The sequence below is a fragment of the Thermobia domestica genome, chromosome 2, assembly GCF_964235325.1.
Source record: "Thermobia domestica chromosome 2, izTheDome1.hap1.1, whole genome shotgun sequence".
Classification (NCBI taxonomy): Eukaryota; Metazoa; Arthropoda; class Insecta; order Zygentoma; family Lepismatidae; genus Thermobia; species Thermobia domestica.
This window is the reverse complement of record NC_137455.1, coordinates 210,610,621-210,630,741: the sequence shown is the minus strand read 5'-3', so window position 1 is coordinate 210,630,741 and position 20,121 is coordinate 210,610,621. Positions and strand designations below refer to the sequence as shown.

The following is a 20,121-nucleotide window of genomic DNA, read 5'->3' as shown; positions in this document are numbered from 1 at the left end:
GGCGCCAAGATAGCCCCCCGTATCACAACACAAAAATTTGAAATACACCATTCGAAACCAAATCGTTTGTACCGTTTGTACCGAAAAAAGTTTTGTTTGTACCCTGATAGTTTTCGAGAAACAGGGGATGACATTTGGGGGGGGGCTATCTTGGCGCCAAGATAGCCCCCCCGTATCACAGCACAAAAATTTGAAATACACCATTCGAAACCAAATCGTTTGTACCGTTTGTACCGAAAAAGTTTTCTTTGTACCCTGATAGTTTTTGAGAAACAGGGGATGAGATTTGGGGGTTATCTTGTACGCAAGATAGGCCCCCTAATGTGTACTTTTTCCATGTCCATTAATAAGTATTATATGGTTATCCATGTGAATTGATGTGTATTTAGAATACTGGTTGTGCATATCAAAATAAAAAATGAATTTTTCAGTAATAACTCAACGTTAGAATTGAATCGGCGAGTGTGAAAACAGTGTGATTCCAAAATAAACCATTTTGAAGTAAAGGCAAAAATAACACTAAAGATGTAGAACTACAAGTTGTAATGAAGAGCAGTGCAATTTGCAAGACCTTGCACGTTATAACAGAATGCTATAATGTCGACTGTACATTTGTGACATTAACAAACGAAAGTTCTTTCTTCAAATATCTCAAAATGCGTTTTGTGCACTAGTTGTGCTTTTCCACTCACCAATTCAATTAAATTTTCTCTATTTCTGCCCTTTTCCTTATGTAAATACGCATTATTCAGCAATGGCCTATTTGCTTACGTCTATTATCTATGAAAGCGGCAAACTTCTCGAGCCGTTAATGTGACAGATATAAACAGCTAATTTTTTCAGTTGGTCTAAAGCTGAAACGTGGAAGGACGCAGTTTAGGTGAGCAAACATTTCATCTTTTAGTTTTCTTTGTTTAAGATTATTTCTGCAAATCCAGTTTCTTTCTGAATTTGTACACACTTCGTTATTCTTTTTATGGTATTTATTTACTGAAAAGGGCACAAATAGAGAAAATTTAATTGAATCGTTCAGCGGAAAAGTACAACTAGTGCACAAAACGCATTTTGAGATATTTGAAGAAAGAACTTTCGTTTGTTAATGTCACAAATGTACAGTTGACATTATAGCATTCTGTTATAACGTGCGAGGTCTTCCAAATTGTACTGCTCTTCATTACAACTTGTAGTTCTACATCTTTAGTGTTATTTTCGCCGTTAACTCAAAATGGCTTATTTTGAACTCACACTGTTTTCCCACTCGCCAATTCAATTTTAACGTTGCGTTATTCCCAACAAGTCCTTTCTTATTTGGATATGTACAACAAGAGTTCTAAATGCACATAAATCACATGAATACACACATAATACTTATTAATGGGCATGGAAAAAGTACATATTAGGGGGCCTATCTTCCGTACAAGATAGCCTACCAAACGCCATCCACTCTTTCTTGAAAATTATCAGGGTACAAACAAAACATTTTTCGGTACAACGGTACAAACGATAAGCTTTCGAATAGTGTATTCCACTTTTTGTGCTGTGATACGGGGGGGCTATCTTGGCGCCAAGATAGCCCCCCCAAATGTCATCCCCTGTTTCTCGAAAACTATCAGGGTACAAACAAAACTTTTTCGGTACAAACGGTACAAACGATTTGCTTTCGAATGGTGTATTCCAATTTTTTGTGCTGTGATACGGGGGGGGGGCTATCTTGGCGCCAAGATAGCCCCCCCAAATGTCATCCCCTGTTTCTCGAAAACTATCAGGGTACAAACAAAACTTTTTTCGGTACAAACGGTACAAACGATTTGCTTTCGAATGGTGTATACCAATTTTTTGTGCTGTGATACGGGGGGGCTATCTTGGCGCCAAGATAGCCCCCCCAGTCGACCTCTCAAGTAACCCTATAAGGAAAATGGTACAAATGAAAATATTTTCGGTACAAACGGTACAAACGTAGTACAAACGAATGACCTAGTCATTGTTTCAATTTTCTAAAGTGGGGGGGCTATCTTGCCATACATCATTATTTTAGGGGTCGTTTTGAGCCCGTAAGATTAACATTGTCGCTAGGAGGTTGCTTACTTTTAAATTGATGTCTTTGTGCTAGGCAACCAGAAGAAAGGCTACGTATAGTGGGTTGCAGGCGTTTACTACGTATAATCTGTCTAGCAAAACTTATTGCTTGCTGCCAGCTTCAAAGGCCTATAGTATCTCGTATCTTTTTTTTTTTAAATGAAAAATAAAATGTTATAATTAAATCTGTAGCAATTCACTTCCTTTGTAAGTTCTCCCGCCCATCACTTGTGTTTGTAAAGGGACACATTAGTGAAGAAGTGAGTAAGGAATCATGCTCATATTAGACTAATGCGCTGTGTAGGCAGAGCAGCATCCGTTAGTATATTGTATTTAAAAAATATATAATAAAAGTAAAAACCTGAATTTGTAGCTCTATCGTTGATATATTATAGATATTTAATTGAAAATAGAAAAAGAAACACATAATTGAAAATAAAATACATTTTCAACATCTATACTATATAAAGGAATCTATAACCAGATAGGATAGATAGATATTAAGGAAACTTCAAAGGTTTCGTTCAGAAACGCTATATTCTATAATAAGGGAATCTGGTGGATAAACTATAATCTTAAATCATTGAAATAATTTTCTTCATGTTATAATTTAGAATGTCATTGATACTCTATAAAATACTATAAACCTCTGAGAACTGCTTTTAAAAAATAATATCTCAATTCAGAAAAGAAATTGCTGCGATGGAATCATTACCTAATTATATTTCTATTTGTTTTGGTAGAAAGCGCTATGAATTTCTTATTTTCTGTTTTGCAGGTAGAAGACGTGGCTGAAGGGCGAAAACGTTGTTGTGACCTGTTGCTGAAACGATGCTACGCGTTTTTCTTGGTAATTATTTAGCAATAATATTTGGATCAAGAGAGATCAAACATGAAATCCAAAAGATCTACAATATTCAAATCAAAAACGGTAAGTACTTTGTACCTTTATTTCCTTTGAATACTTATGCGATTTCTCTTTGTTTTTATGCAAGAGAAAGAAATATATGAATATTTAATAGAGTTTACATTTAGGCGAATAAAGGTCATTTCTATACATAAACTATTTCAGTGCTCTTTAAATGAATATTTAAACTACTATATAGTACCAAAAATACATTCTAACAGACATTTAGAGAAAAATTGATACTGATATTGTTTCTTCAAAGATTATCTACTATACGCCTCTTGAGATGTTGTTTACGACTTCAAAGGAGAAGTAGTTACGTTTGGAGAAAATGAAATTCAAAATACCCATTAGGCTGTATTACCTGCAAGTACAGAAGCTCTAATAGAACGGAAAAGAAATTATATGTAAAACTTTTGTCGTTATAGGAATAAATTATCTTTTGTATTGTGTACGCTCAGTGTGGATTTTGGTCTTAATTTAATTGTAAGTATATGGATATGCCTCATATTCTCTAGTTGCTTCTTCAGTAATTGTCCCTAACATCAATCAGAGAGATGCTTGAAATAACCTTACAGATTAATGAGAAAGCGTAATGTGTATGACTCAACCCAAACCTCTCCAACTGACGCCCCTCGTCCCAAAAGGAATCAATTCAATTTTTAAACTGACTCACTGATTTCGGCTTTCAGTATTCTTCTTTCTCAGATGGCTGCTGGTAGGACATTGATAAAAGACATTTTATCATGTTTAAATGCCACTCACTTAATAGAATTTCTTACTTGTTAGCTAATGTTCCAGATATTTTATCTCAACCCCGCATAATGACCCCATTTTGTGGGTAATCTCTTGCTTAATTAATTTCGAGATTAATTATTTGCTGTTATGTGAATATTTAAATACTATATTAACCCATAAGTGCCCGAATTATTTTGTTTCTGATTTTTTAATACTTTCAGTTCGTTTGTTCCTATGATCGTAGCAAATGTGAAAATAACGCAATTTTTGCTATTATTGTTGTAAGCGTGTGAATATGGACACGCTGGGCAGTTATGGGAGCATTTTGAGCAGATTTTCAGCTGATCTTAAAAATAATTTTAATACTTATTTCAATATGTGAATTAGGCCTTGCGCCTATACATTCACACACACACACACATGCCCATGCATATTTGCAAACACACACACGCACACGCACATAAACACAAATAGAAAACATCAATATAGTCATTTTTGAAGAAAAGTCTATTTCTGAATGAGTACAAATGAATAACAAATTGACAACAATACATATAATATTTTTCCTAACATACTGTTCTGTGAGCATTGCTCACAACAATGTAATCCACATCAACGCACTTGTCTTTGACAATGTCTTTTCACTATTTGGATATGTGAAAAAAAATAGACGCACAATCCCACATTGCATTTTCCACATTGTGTGCGAATAGCTTCACTTGTGAAGTGCAACGATGGGCGTCTGCAAGGATCCTAGCTCGGTCTGTGTGTGAAATGTATTGAATGACCTAAGTAATAAAATTAAGCACACATTTTTAGAAATTTTAAACATTGAAGTGACTTCTGGAGAATCTGTTCAGGAACCTACCCCCTCGAAAATAAAAATACCTGTTTTCATAATTATGAGTTCTTCTAGCTTGTTACTAATTTAATTACAGTAATTACAAAATAGAAAAATACGTAGAGTTGTTAATTGATGTAATAATATATTGATTTAGATTCATAAGGGACAGATGTTTCTGTGAACATAGTTTACAATAATTTAACTAGACCCAAGTTTTACTTTATAGAATGCGTTCAAAGGGTTACGCAAGTATTTCTATACTCTATATACAAGGCGTTAAACTAAACCTTAGTGGTTCTTTCGTGATGTAGTTAGTACAAAACTTCCATGAATCGAGAAATTAACACTTTATGCATAGTGTACAAGAGTTGTATTTTGTAATAGTCTCACATGGAGTGCGTCATATAAGATACAACCTCCAGTTAGTTTCGAATAAAACTGGATCAAATTGACATCATTACTGCCCAGCGTGTTCATATGGACACGCATCAATTTTATTTATGTGCTGAATGCATAGAATTATAAACAAACGATTTCCAACTATATAACATGTTAGACTGCAATGTTGGTAAATAACATAAACAGTTATGGCCCATTAACCAATTGTAATAATTATATAATAAATACATAATTGGTTTCTACACTTATATTTTTCCAGCTTAAAGGAACGCCGCCAAAAGTATTCAGCTGGACTAGTTTCAAGTGCTTTCCATTCAGACTCTGCACCATGCAAACAAAAGACACAAATGTCTAGCCACTCCTAGTCAGGTCACAAAATTCCACACACAAAATTTCCCAATCATAGAAAGTTATCCCCATTTACGTGTCCATATGGACACGCTGGGTTGTTAGCTAATGTTCCAGATATTTTGTCTCAACCCCGCATAATGACTCCATTTTGTGGATAATCTCTTGCTTAATTAATTTCGAGATTGATTATTTGCTGTTATGTGAATGATCATATTCATTTAGTCATATTTATTTATTTTGGTTTGGCTGGAGTTAAGAAATGTTGAGCTATCCTCACAACATACCAAAAACAAACTATTTTAGAAGTTTTTTTTATTTTAATTTTCCGTGTGCAGTAGAGGAGGGTTGGGTATTATGGAATACCATTTTTGTTTCGCTTGTAATTCAGTTAAGAATTGCACATTGAAACAAAAAGGAAAACAAATATACACCTTACACATTTGGCTTTATTTATGCGTATCTTGATAAAGAAGTTTCGGTACAGGGGTGGACAGAAGTTATAATTTGTAAAGAAACCACTTTGGAGGGTAATATGAAACAGTCGGGTAATATGGAATACAAATGCTATATAGAAAAGAAATGAGTTTTCTATTGAACATATAAAGAATGCAGTGACAATATACAGGGTTTGTCCGGAAAGTAATAGGACTGAGTCGATGTAAAAAAAAAATATATTGAGCCACTCGTTACAATTCTTTAAAAACTTTCAAAATAGGCTCCTTCTGCGTCGATGCAGCGCTGCCAGCGCGATTTCCAAGCATTGAAGGCGTCACGGAAGTCATTCTCCGGAATAGCCTTGAGAGCAAGCTGCTTGGATCCCCTCTGTCGTCTCAAAATGCTTGCCTTTCATCGGGCGTTTCACGCGAGGAAACGAAAAGAAGTCCGGAGGGGCACATCTGGGCTGTAGGGCGGCTGCGGAAGCGTTGGGATGCCGGCCTTGGTCAGGTAGCTGTTCACAAGAAAGGCGGTGTGAGCCGGGGCGTTGTCGTGGTGCAGCTTCCAGTCGGCTCCGATGTCTGGTCGGACCCGATTGACCCTTCGTTTGAGTTTCTTGAGCACTTCCACGTAAAACCTGGCGTTGACGGTTTGTCCAGGAGGAACAAATTCATGGTGGACGATGCCTTTGATGTCAAAAAAGACAATGAGCATCGTTTTCACTTTGGATTTGCTCATTCTTCCCTTTTTTGGGTGAGGAAACGCCTGCGTGTGGCACTCGGAAGATTGCCTCTTTGTCTCGGGATCATACTCAAAGATCCATGATTCGTCACCTGTGATTACGTTATTCAAAAATTGGGGGTCACTTTCACAGATGTTCAAATTTTCTTAGCACAATTCCACTCGCCGCAATTTCTGGTCGTAAGTGAGCACTTTTGGGACAATCTTCGCGCACTCCTTGCGCATGTTCAAATGCTCCGTCACAATTTCATGAACCACAGTTTTTGGTAAATTTAACATCTGGGCAATTAAACGAATACTTAGTCGACGGTCTGAGTTCAAAACTTCGCGCACACGAGTCACATTGTCGGTGTTTGTCGAAGTCGAAGGTCTTCCAGCACGGTCTTCATCGGCGATCTCTTCCCGGCCCTCCGAAAAAGCCTTGTGCCACCGAAACACACCACTTCTTGCTAAAGCATCATCTGGGTAAGCCTGCTTGATCATATCAAACGTCTCTTTTGCAGATTTACCGAGTTTAACACAGAATTTAATCGCGTATCTCTGCTCTAACGAACTCTGGCTTGCACCACTCACAGAAACACGTCGCGCGAAAAAGCCTGTCCTGACTCTCCGTGTGCTCGGAGACAACTGACCAGCCACTCGTTCGTTAGCTAGGAACGCCCTCTACCGGATCCAGTCGGTGCGCGCACGCTCCGAAGTACAGTCATGGCGGAATAAAATCAGTCCTATTACTTCCCGGACAAACCCTGTATGAAAATTCTGAATGCCAAGCCATAACTGAATGTGATTACTTGCAAAAGTCACAAATATAATACTCTGCTTCAGGATCGGCACAGTCATTGTGTGCTCACATTAAACATGATGAACGCTGGACCCAAGCTCACCCCTTGTATCATCAGAAAATTTGCAGTAATAAAAAATACTCTTAGATTTGTTGTCATCAAACATGTATGTTTAATTGCCCAATACCGATATATATTTTTGTAATCGGAATACCATACGGAATACGGAATACCATGCTTTTCTTCTGTGTATTCCATATTGCCCTCCACGCCAACTTGGAAACAAAAGAGCTGTTAAACGCATTCAAAGGCGTAGAGGATAATGGCGCTTATCAAACTACCACTCTGTATATCCAACGTCGTAGTAAACAAAGAATTGTTGTTCTATTACATTTTGATTGGAAAATACAGGTCGTAAAACACTTACCTGTAAAAGTTTTCGGGAATAAGAAATCAGATTTTCACGTCTAGCAACACAACGATTGTCACATTCACAAGGAGACTGACTGTAGAGCATCATGGGAACGTGAGGTAGTAGTTCCTTTCCTCTCCACTTAGAAGCAACACATCACAGGTGAGATAATGAGGTATTCCATATTATCCGACTCTTCCATAATACCCGAACTTCCTCTATGTGTTAGCAATTTACCTTATCGGTAAGGGGGTAAATAACTTCGTTGGTGACTTTCCCATTGAAACGTAATCAGTCAATCAACAATATACCATAATCGAGTCATCATAAACAATATAAATAATCAGCGACATACACAGAATGCCATCAACCGGGATTGACTCAAGCACTTTCATATCACTTTCAAACACTTTCATAGTTCATATCACTTCAGGAGATAAACTGTTTCACTTATACCTTAAAAGCTAATTACCTTCGTTGCTAAGTGATTAGCGTACACGCTTTTGAGTGGGAAACCCGGGTTCAATTCTCGGCGGGAGCTCATGTGGTTTGGAACCCACGTTGAACTGTAGTTTCGCGCCTCATATACCCTCACTAATGAAAGAGACGCTAAAATTAAATCAAATCAAACTTATACCTTAATATGATAAATTTGTGTTTTTCCATAATACCTCGTAGAAATAGGAGATTAAAACCTCGTATTCCCTTACGTACACCACTCCATACAATAATACTAGACAACTACACATTAATATAAAATAAACATAGCTTAATAATTAATCTTATTTAATATTATTAGTTACTCTTTTATAACAGCTTACTATTTCTTATTGATAAATCCACATATGAACTAGTTACTACGTATAATTATAAAATACTAAAAGTATATTATGTTCAAATTGATGTGAACTAAATCCATTTAAAAATGATTTAAAGAATGTCGAGGCTAATTATATTTGGACATAAATCTACAATATAATATACATTATATTTACGTACTAAACTTCACCGTTTCAAGATTACTTGATTTACTATTGCGTAGAAAGTTGTTGGATTGTTAAGAGTTTTAAAGAGATACGTATAAAGAAATGTAGGATACTTGGTTACTGAGATAAATAGGGTAGGAAGTCACTTGTTTATTGTACGATTCTAGTCGCAGCCAAGTATGTCTGTAGACATGATTATATTTTTTTCTCCTTTGAGAGGCGCCAGAAGTCTGGCGGATTGCAACTACCATGGCCAGATTTCAAGAATAGTAAAAGATAAGGCATTTAGAGTCAAGATCCAATTCCACGCCTGTATAATACAAGTACTCAAACGATGATGTGTAAATTATAATTACTTCATTCGAAGAGGATGTGTGTGCTGAATTTTAGTATTAAGGAAAACAATAATAGTAAAACAAAATGATAATAAATTTTGATAACGTAGCCCATACACTACTATCGGAAATGAACACTCGCATGTTTCACTTCGTATGTTATATAAGGTAGGTGCAGGTAAATAGGCCATGTTAAGAGTGTTGTTTTTTTACGGCCTTAATTTTCATAAAACACAAAGAACAAGACATGTTACAGAGTAACCTTTTCCACATATAGAAAAAAAATTGGCAATGATGCGACTTAATTCTATTTTGTACCCAAGGATCAAAATATCCAATATATTTCAACAAAAATTTTCTTGTACACACTATATTTGGAGAACTACATATAGTGTAGCCAAACTCAAACCATAATTTAACTCAGTATGATGTGCTTATTCCGTAGAAAAATACGAAAACTCGATTTAGGGGCCGTTCAAAATTTTGTATCCCTAATCCAAAAACTGATAGGCCTATTTTCCAAGATCGTAATCATCCCAATCTTTTGATGCATTTTTGTCCGATTCCTCATTTTATACTAATATGTAATTTAATTTGAAGGAATTCGTAAAGAGTCCGAAAATAACATTTGTAGATTTAACTTCATCTTTTTTGGTTTGCATTTGTCTAACGAATTATATATTTCCCTTCTATATGTGTGGAAATATGAGTGAGTGTTTGTGTTGATTCAACGTAAGGAAGGTAAATAGTGAGTTAGTTGAATAAAGAACTACTGAAGGCTGTGAGTCAGAAAAGACAGGTAATTGTGTTTGGGAATCGATTTACCGACCATGCACCATTTTGTTGAACAAACGATGTATAGCAGGACGAAATTCTTTTGGAATAAAATGTCATGGTACTGTCATTATTAACCAAATTCTTGTTCCATGATTAAGTTTAAACATGCTGTTTGTTATTAGAGATGCACATAAAACCTTTTACCTACTGAATTTGAATATACGCATCTGTAAATAAGACCAGCATTCCATATTTAGCCTTCATTTTTCTCATGTATGTGTTGTAGTTTCTAACGAAAAAGTTTTCTTTTTGTTCTATAATATCGCTTACCAAGCTAATGCCATTCAGTAATATAGAAATAGTTGTAAAGTAAAGATCTTTTGTCAGGATCGAATTGAAGATGTGTTTTCCGTAGCTATTAAACAATAAGTCAATTTCTTTAGATAATTAGGGGGCGCGGTGGCTCACTGGTAGAGCGTTCACCTCTGGTGCTTGGGGTCCGTGGTTCGATCCCAGCTCGCGCCGTGTAGACTTTGTGGTGGACAAACACCGTGCTCGTGGGTTTTCTCGGGATTCTCCTGTTTCCTCCCACTTTCTTCATTCCACCATTTCTCTCATTTCTAATTATCACCGTCTCCTTTAGCCTAACCGGCATAAGCGTGGGACGTTAAACTTAAAGATTTCATTTCATTTTTTCTTTAGATAATTAATATTTTCCTGACCATAGTATGCATTTCTTTATTAAAAATTAAGTATTTCCTAACAGTTTCCATAGCGTAACGTTATCTTCCTCAGACGTTAATATGTATGCTCATATTAATCTAGGGAATATAGAGACATCCTACATTAATATGAACATACATATTAACGTTTGAGGAAGATAACGTTACGTTATGGAAACTGTGACGAAGTACTTTAGTTTTAATAAAGAAATACATACTATGGTCAGAAATGGAGGAAGTCAATTTCATTTCACAATTGTGAAACTACTTTAGACTTCTAAGCTATGCAAATTCAGTATTGAATCAGATGTACAATTTCCAGCTGCAATAGAGGGATAATGTGGGTAATAGACTCTGTTCATCTGAGACTGAATTCATTTCAAGAATGGTTTCTTCCGATGTCTTACAATTATTAATATCAGGTTATCTAAAAATGATTGAGCCTTTGGAGATCACAATTGAGAATATATTTATTGTTATTTCAAAATAACATTATGAAACTACATATGTACGTACCATTATGTTTGATGATCTGAGTTTTTCAGTAACGACGTAAGCTCGTCGCTATAGAATTTCTGTAGTTTCTGGTAAGGAGAGATAGGGATGAGGGGTAGGAAAGTAAACGAGTCAAGTGTAAAAAGAAACAAATACAACCGATTACTGTTCAGTTCATAGTTTTTAGTGTCACTGAAATAAATACTGACACACCCGTTGAAATTTATGTCCAAGTACAGGCTCCACTGGTAGGAGATATTGATGAATAGGGAAAAAGAAGGCTGTCACATGTAAAAATAATGAAACATGACATATATTAGCGGACAATCCATAGTTTTCAAGGTTGTTGTAATGAATAGAGACATTCCCAAAGCCGTTTAAGCAAACATTCATCCTCCTTGAGTATAATAAGAAGCATCGCGTTGAACGGGTATTTTATTAAACATTGTTTCCTAACAATCGCGTTTTTATTTACTTCTTGAGTATGTAGTTAAGGAATGTAGTGCTGATGGTGAACCAAAATATGTAATAATTTATTACTATGTGTTTCCGGAACTAACAGGAATTATATAAAACGTATTTTTAACTTTTGAAAACGATTTACATAAAGAACACTGGATTGTATATTACTTTTTAGAATGTACTATGGAAATGTTTAACTCATTACTTTGTCAGTCTAAACTAATTATAGAATTTCACTTAATACCTCACAAATATTACAGTCATGCTACTTCTTATCGGCAATTTTTTAAATAATAGCATTAATTTAGAAATAACATACCTATTTACAATAAGCTTGCTTATTCTATTTCCATAAATAACTTCATGTGATAAATATTCTTCTTTATTCAGATTATTTCTTTCAATATTTATATTATTTGGTATTGATTTATGTACTACATATGCTTAATACCGACCTAGACTAAACATTTCATAACGTTTTCATATATTGTACATGAATAAGGGATCGTACACATATTACATAACATTATTTTTTACCAATTTTTACCCCCTCTCTCCCCCTTGTCATACTTCGTAACGCAAGGCCGAACTACTGCCCCCTTCGTTATGTAAAACCTTTTGATTTTTGTTTTTTCACCAATTTTGCTTATTTTGGGGGTTATTACAATAAAAAACTATTTGTAATGGTAGAACTTGGTAGAACTTTTTATTACAAACGCCTGCATTCTGAGTATATTTGTAGTGTTTTTCGCCAATAAATTAAAGTACGTATTAAAAATGGTAGAACCGTAATAACATTTTAACTCCATAGGGTTGCTTAATTAACCAGTCGTAATTCTTAAAAACTGTATACTGTCGTTTTCCCAATGAAATCGCATCCATCCTTTTAGACCACGGATGACGGCAAGGGGGAAATACTGCCGGAAGATACAAGTGAAACAGGACCTAAAGAATTGACTGGCATCGACATCTTTTTCAGGTTTCCAGGATGCTTCGTGCATTTGAAGTTCACAAGTGTCGACGATGCAAAGTTCTCTTCCTCGTCGACCACAGATTAGAAGTGGCTGCACACGTGAAGAGTATTGACATCTCGTTTTGAACGAGCTTTCGAGCATCTTTTTTGGACTTCAGTTTATCCCTTTTCAAATTATTCTTGTTCTAAATCAGTGAAAGAATGCAAATAAACTCGATTTCTTCAGAAATATTCAAATAAAAAAAATAATAAAATAGTACGAGATGAATATTTTAAGAATTAGATCTTTAATTTCTTACTTTGATCTGCAAATCGTAGAGCGTTTCGTCGCGGAAAAGTATTTAATTATTCAAGAATTAGGCCTATTTCAAGGAATTATTTCAAGAAGAAAAATTTCTGTTTCACATTCAAAACCTCTTAGAAAAAAGTCGTAAAAGTGATTCAAATCAAAGGTTTAAATAATATTCTCGGAAACAGCGATACGAGTTAAACAAGCATTTTGAAGCGGTGGTTACGATCATTAACAACTAACTCCAGAAAAGCGTGTTTCGTAAATCCAATGCTGCGATAGCCACAAAAGGTAGTTTTATTGTATTGTAATGCACGCAGGGTTTGTTACCAGCCATGCTGATGTCTAGTGCGTCTTAAAACCATTCTGGATGATTCAATTTATATAGGCTATAATTCGCAATTTTCTAAAAAAATAGAAATATTTATCTACAGTATATATATAAAAATGAAAGTGACTATGTTTGTAACTTAATAACTCTTAACCAATCGACCGATCTTGATCAAATTTTCAACATAGATGAAATTTTGGCCTGGGATGCTTTTTATCATTTCACTTTGAAGGTACAACTTGGGGAAGGGAGACAAAAATGACCGAAAATGACCCATGTTGTCAAATACACAGTTTTCGGGGTTGCTGAGATAAGCATTGACACTACAGATGCCGTTTAAATCGAAATTCAGCCCCGCAGCTTGGGGGAGGGGATGGATGACATAAAATTGTTCGAAAATGACGAATATTAGTGTCAAATCAATAGTTTTCGAGGTCGCTGAGAAGAACAGTAACACACTTTTGATGCTGTTTAAATTAAAATTTAGCCCCGCAACTTGGGGGGTAGTGGAACATGTATAAAAATGATCGAAAATGACTGATATTAGTGTCGAATCCATAGCTTTCAGGAACGCGGAGATGCACTGAGGAAAAAAATGTAGGTGGTATACTTAAAAACGTAGGTTACATGCGTAATTCCAGTAGTTTTTGGACTTAACGTACAGCAGACGTATAACTGAAAACGTATGTTTTATAATAATTTCTGTATAAGAGTTCTATCTGTACGTACTTTCCGTATGAAACAATATAGGCGGTCAGGATCTCACATACAAATCGACGTATATAACATATAGCAAATGAAGGTAACATACATATATGTATGTAATATAGGGAAAATTGTTAGATATCAGACATCCTGCAAAGGCATGATGTAACATCTAAGGGCAGTGGCTATGTAGCATACGGATAAGGTATGCTCCGTACAGATTTCTGTAGTAAGCAAGATGATTTCGTATATTTGTATAATATACCACTGTCTGGAGAACGGATTTTTCTCAGTGTGAACAGTGACACTTCCGATGTTGTTTAAATCCAAATTCAGCCCCTATTAAAACTCCTAAAGGGGATGTTGACATGTAAAAATTATTGAAAATGGCCGATATTAGTGTCGAATTCGTAGTTTTTGGGGTCCCTAAGTTGATTGGTAACAGTTTTGGTGCCATTTATGTCCAAAATGAAACACATTCTCCCCGTGCGAGAAGAACGGGTATTCTGCTAGTTTATTTATATAAAAAAGAACTGAATAAAATTATTTGTTTAAAAGATTGCACATAAATCTGAAAATAAAAATAAAAATTACAACAAATAACATGTGTTATGTAACGAATACATAAACTCTCTCCTGCCCATTGTTACGCATCGTAACGCAAGGCCGAACCATCTCCCCCTTTGTCACGTTACGTAATATTAGGACGACCCCTAATAGCAGAAATTCCTCGTAGTTAGCTGATTAGCGCACGCACCTTCGATAGGGGCATATCCGAGTTAGGGCTGTTCCGATATAATCGAGTAATCGATAACAATTCGTTAAAATTTCAAAACTGTTTCGTCTATAAAGAATTTTAATTTTATCGTATTATCAAACTTTCGAGACTCTCGAATTGTTCGAGACACTCGAAGCGTTTGAGAGTCTCGAAATGTTCGAGACACGCGAAGTGTTCAAGACTTCCGAAATGTTAGAAACATTCGACGTGTTTGAGACATTCGAACTGTTCGTGTTTCTCGAATCGTTTGAAAGCAGCAAATACTGAATGATCTCAGTATGATTGCAATTTATCGAGTTATTTGAATATTTTGATAAGTTCGAGATTATCGGAGTGTTTGGAATAAACAATGCAATCGAGGTTATCGTAGGTGTGCATATTATGTATTATATATATGCAGGGAGTTCTTTTTAAAAAAGTTGTGTCTCTTGAAATGAAGTGAAAGAAGATTTTCTTCCTACGTATCTTTAGTACCGATGTTTATGTACATTCATGTCCAAAATGATTGTCGCATATCTATAACTGTCTTCTTGTAAGAATATAATTTAATAATGATTTTGCAGGGAACTTTTAATAATAATACTATGTGTATAATCGGGAAAGGTATATTTGTTGTAAATTTCATAGGAAAAAATTACAAATACGAAAATTATAATGAGTAAAACAAAATGATGCTAAATGGACAAGAAAGTTTTAGCTTACTTTTATTGTTCTTATTTACTGCTCTTTTGACATGAAATTTGCCACATACAGGTCTTTGCCGATTATACACATACTAACATTAAAAGAAATATCGGGCGAATTAGTTATTAAATTATATTCCTACAACAACATATTTATTGACATGCGACAATAATTTTGGACATGAGTGTACAAGCATTAAGTAGTTGTCAGGAAAGAAAGAGAGAGAGAGAGAGAGAGAGAGAGAGAGAGAGAGAAGGAAGAGAAAACATGCATCACCGGAACAGAATTGAAATCCAAGACACCATTAGTCTACAAACTGACAGTCGGGGCTTCAAGTTGTGCCTATTCAAGATTCGGCTAATACCCCCTAGCTATGCAAACGTCAATGAAAGAGATTACACAGAGTTAATTTTCTTATTAGGCAAAAGTTGTTTTTTAAGAACTTAGTTTAGTCCGCATACGTTGGTAGTCCTGCACCTCATTAATAGTTAACATTTCCTCTTGAAAGTATTTTGACGCTCTTATTACATAGTACAGTGTGTAGGAGAAAATTTTTGACAAACCCACAAAATTAGTAGATTAATGAAATAGTTTCCTTTCATCAAGTATAGCAATATCTTAAAAGTCCTCAAACATCTCTCTTGAGCTTCAAGCAATATGGCTGTAATATCCAATTTGGCCGCCAGCGTCTATAGAACAATCATAGTTTTCCAGATTTCTTACCTTAGGTTCAATTCTACGGTCTTGGAACTTAAAATATTTTGTAAATAAAATTTTCCATGTTCGACATATGGACCCTAATTCATCTATGTACGTCAGGTATGTATATAAACTATCGTTTTCTATATAATTTTCGTGTTTTATGATTTACATTTCTTATTTATTTCGGTAGTTTTCATAACCTATGTTCATTTTTTAAAAGATGTTTTATTTTATTCTTTTTGTGGTGCTTATGTTTGATTTACTATTTTTGAAAAATGAAAGTGTTTTCATATTCTGAATCTCCTTATTTAAAGCATGGACTCAGTGTAACGGGGATAAATAACATCGATACTGATGTTTGCAGTAAACCCTCAGTCAATCGTGAAGGATGTGTAACTAAGTTAGGATCGTTACTGTTATGCGACAATCATTATATTAGGATCTATTCGAGCATGATCGTACCTATTAGTTGTGTTATTTCTAATCGTAGAACAATTTCTGTTATTTAAAAATATTTTGCATGCATTCATTACTTGTTGCATGCAAGAAGAGGAAAACGAAATCATTATATTTAACTTTAGGTATACCAAGTAGTTGTATTTCAAAGCTCTGATTGTTAAATTTCTCTGCGAGAAAAATACTGGTAGGTTGTGCGTAGATGACTTCATTATTATAGCTGCTCAATTTAATTCTAGATTTTTGTTCACTTGATGCATCATAATTAGTGCCATTATGAATATTGGCAGGAACAATACCCAAATTTTCATAGCTCGGTTCTTTTACCTTTTCACTTTTAGCCAATTCAGATGAGATTCGACTTGTTTTATCTGTTCTTATGCACACATTTATGTGATCATTAGTAGAACCAGTATAATTATAATTTTCTGTTCGATTAACAAATAAATTCTTTTCAGTTGAAGTTCTTTAAATAATTGCTTCCAGAGCAACATTGTTCCCGTGATTTTTTGATGTTTTACTTAGATTATGTCATTCACTTTGATTTACATCTACCGCACAGTACACAAGCACTATTTGTTTCTCTATTGCTTTCAATATTAAAACTTCATGTTTTGTAAGCGATTATTTCATCACTTTTTCTTTGTGTGACTAGCCTGCTATTCTGAAGATCTTTTGTTCCTACTATACTTTATAAGACAGATTTTCTAGCACTGCTGGAAGCTGGATAATGGTTTCTCAAATCTCTCAATTTCTACTGAAAAAAACATGCTTTACATTGTCTCTTACAACTTAACATTCTATATGACTATTCAAATTACTGTGTTAAGCGTACAGAATAGTTTGAATGGAAGCTCACAGTTCGCATTATATATGAAAAGCGAGTCAGTTTTTCACGTTCTCATTTGATATTCCTGATGACATACGGTCATAAATTTTGTTTCCGTTCATCCATTTAGTTTTGTAAATTGAAAGCGTGTACTTCAATAGTTCTTTTCTCAGCCATTTTAAGGCATTTAGTAATGAAGTACAATTAGAATAAAATATACTATAATGTAGTGACAATACTCAGCTTGTTAAAGGTTAAATTATATTATCAGTTAACGCCGAAACACAAGTACGCAGTTTGCTCTGTTTCTTTGATATTTTGGTTGTACTATGGATTTTTTTGTGCATATTTCTGCTCAGAATGTAAGTTACATAACATAATAAAAAGATTTCTTAAGATGAAAGTTATCTTTTACTTCTTCTTCTTCTTCTTTCACATGTAGATGAAATTATGTGACGGTTATATTAGCCAAAAATATTTAATAACTTGTTATGGGTGCAATTTCCATTATTTCCAGTTTTGTAGGTCATGAATTTTTCATAATTTTGGGTCAACATAAAGAAATATATCTGAAATCGAATCAGGAAATATGGGCACAAAGGTACCAGAGCTAATAATTCTGCTACATCTTAACACACACACACAATATATATATAAATATATATTTACGTAAAGTAAAATAGCAATTTATATTTATAAAGTACAAAAAACGTAAAGCAGATGTAATTAAAACGTAACATGGTTCGTTGAACAAAAATATACATATTGCGTGAATAACCTACTATTCAATTACTGCCAAACACACTTGTAGTACTCTGGTGTTTCGGTAAATTAAATTTCTCTTAGAGTTGTTTCGCTGTATTAAATGAGCTAAATATAGTTAATTTGAATGCAGACTTAGGGTCTATATTTATAGTAGCATAGTGAAAATACAAAAGCCTAGTGCATACTTCATGCATACATGAAGAAAACACGAAATGATACAATATGCCTACACCAATAGATTTATTAACGTTTTACAATGGCAAGTGTTATATAAATATGAATAAAGCATGACTATTTGAGTCTTAGGTTTTTGCAATGAAAGTTTGCACTGTCTGCCAAAGACCTCCTTATTATTTTTTTTAAAGAACTTCTTGTTTAGATTTATGCGTAACGTCAACTTAGCAAAAGTTTAACTTACAGGGTTGAGGTTAACCTGTCCTGGTTACTGAACACCATCCTATCTCTTTCCAAGCCAAAAGGTCCTTAGTGTATGAACCTCTGTCAATTTCTACAGACCGACGTAGCACAGGACTACTTCCAGGAGAAGAAGACCACTTGTCCAGTTTATATACTCATCGGGTTTGTTTTTCACCTGTTTACTTCCTATTTTCATATTTTATTTTGAGGCTTTCTCTAGTTGTCTATACCTTTCATCATAAGCTTATATAGCCTAGATTACATCAGGGATAATTCATAGTAAAGACTAGCATCAATTAACCGCTTCGCTGGGCTAAATTTTAAATACATGGTAATATCTTCCGTTAATCAGTCAGTTTTTACTATTGCTAAAGCGCTCTTTGGTATTGATTATTTTCGATGATTTTTATATATCCCCATTCTCTCCCATGTTGCGGGACACGGGATCTGAAGTGTCGCTGTTCATTTCAGTGACCCCGAAAACTATGAATTCGACATTGATATTGGTCATTTCGATTAATATATATATATATATATATATATATATATATATATATATATATATATATATATATATATATATATATATATATATAATATCCCCTCCTTCTTCCCAAGTTGCGAGGCTGAATTTGGATTAAACGACATCAGAAGTGTCACTGTTCATCTCAGCGACCTCAGAAATTATAGATTTGACACCAATATCGGTCATTTTCGATCATTTTTAAATGCCTCTCAACCACCCTTAAGTTACACCGTCAAAATGATATAACAAAAATCATCTCAGGTTCGAATTTCATCTAGGTTGAAAATTTGATTGAGATCGGCCTGGTGGTTGAAGAGGTATCAAGTTTTATTTATTTTTATATGTCTTCCTCTCCTCTAAGTTCTACCGTCAAAGTGAAATGTTAGAAAAGATCTCAGACCCGAACTTCATCTATGTTAAAAATTAGATCGAGATTGATCGTTTGGTTCAAGAGTTAATAAGTTTTATTTGTTTTTTGACTCCTCCTTCCCCCTCCCCTAAGTTCTGTCAAAGTGATTAGATAAATACCATTCCAGGCCCGAACCTTATCTATGTTAAAAGTTTGATCGAGATCGGTCAGGTGGGTCAAGAGTGATGAAGTCACAAAAACAGTCACTTTCATTTTTTTTACATATATATCTTTCCCAACCCCTCCCCTACGTTGCACTATCGAGATCGGTTGGTTGGTTCAACAGTTAAATAGTATTTATTTTTATATATAAATCTCCCCTTTTCCTCCCTCTCTCCTAGGTTCTACCGTCAAAGTGAAAATATATAAAAAATACTTTCCAGGCCCGAACCTCATCTAGGTTGAAAATTTGATCGAGATAGATCGGTGGTTCAAGAGTTATGTTTTATATATTTTTATATATCTGTCCCCTCCCCTCCCCCACCCTTAAGTTCTGCCGCCAAAGTGATATGATAAAAACCATCCCAGGTTCAAACCTCATCTATGTAGAACATTTGATTAAGATCGGTCTGGTGGTTTAAGCGTGATGATGTCACAAAAACAGTCACATTTATTTTTATTTTTTATACACATATATATATATCTCCTTCTTCTTCCCTACCTTGCACCATAAAAGTGAAATTAAGAAAAGATCCCAGACCCGAACCTTATCTATGTTTAAAGTTTGATGGGGATCAGTGGTTTGGTTCAAGAGTTGTTAAGTTTTATTCATTTTCTGTCAAAATGTAATGATAA

General features: G+C 34.7%; 1 long non-coding RNA gene across 1 annotated transcript in view; it reads left to right on the top strand.

The window, feature by feature from the left end:
* The window catches only part of LOC145679795 (uncharacterized), a 455,387-nt gene that overhangs the window by 263,711 nt on the left and 171,555 nt on the right, over positions 1-20,121 (top strand). The window contains exon 2 of the long non-coding RNA XR_014130546.1: positions 2,855-3,007. This is a non-coding gene — a long non-coding RNA (uncharacterized LOC145679795). The remainder of the gene's footprint in view (positions 1-2,854; positions 3,008-20,121) is intronic.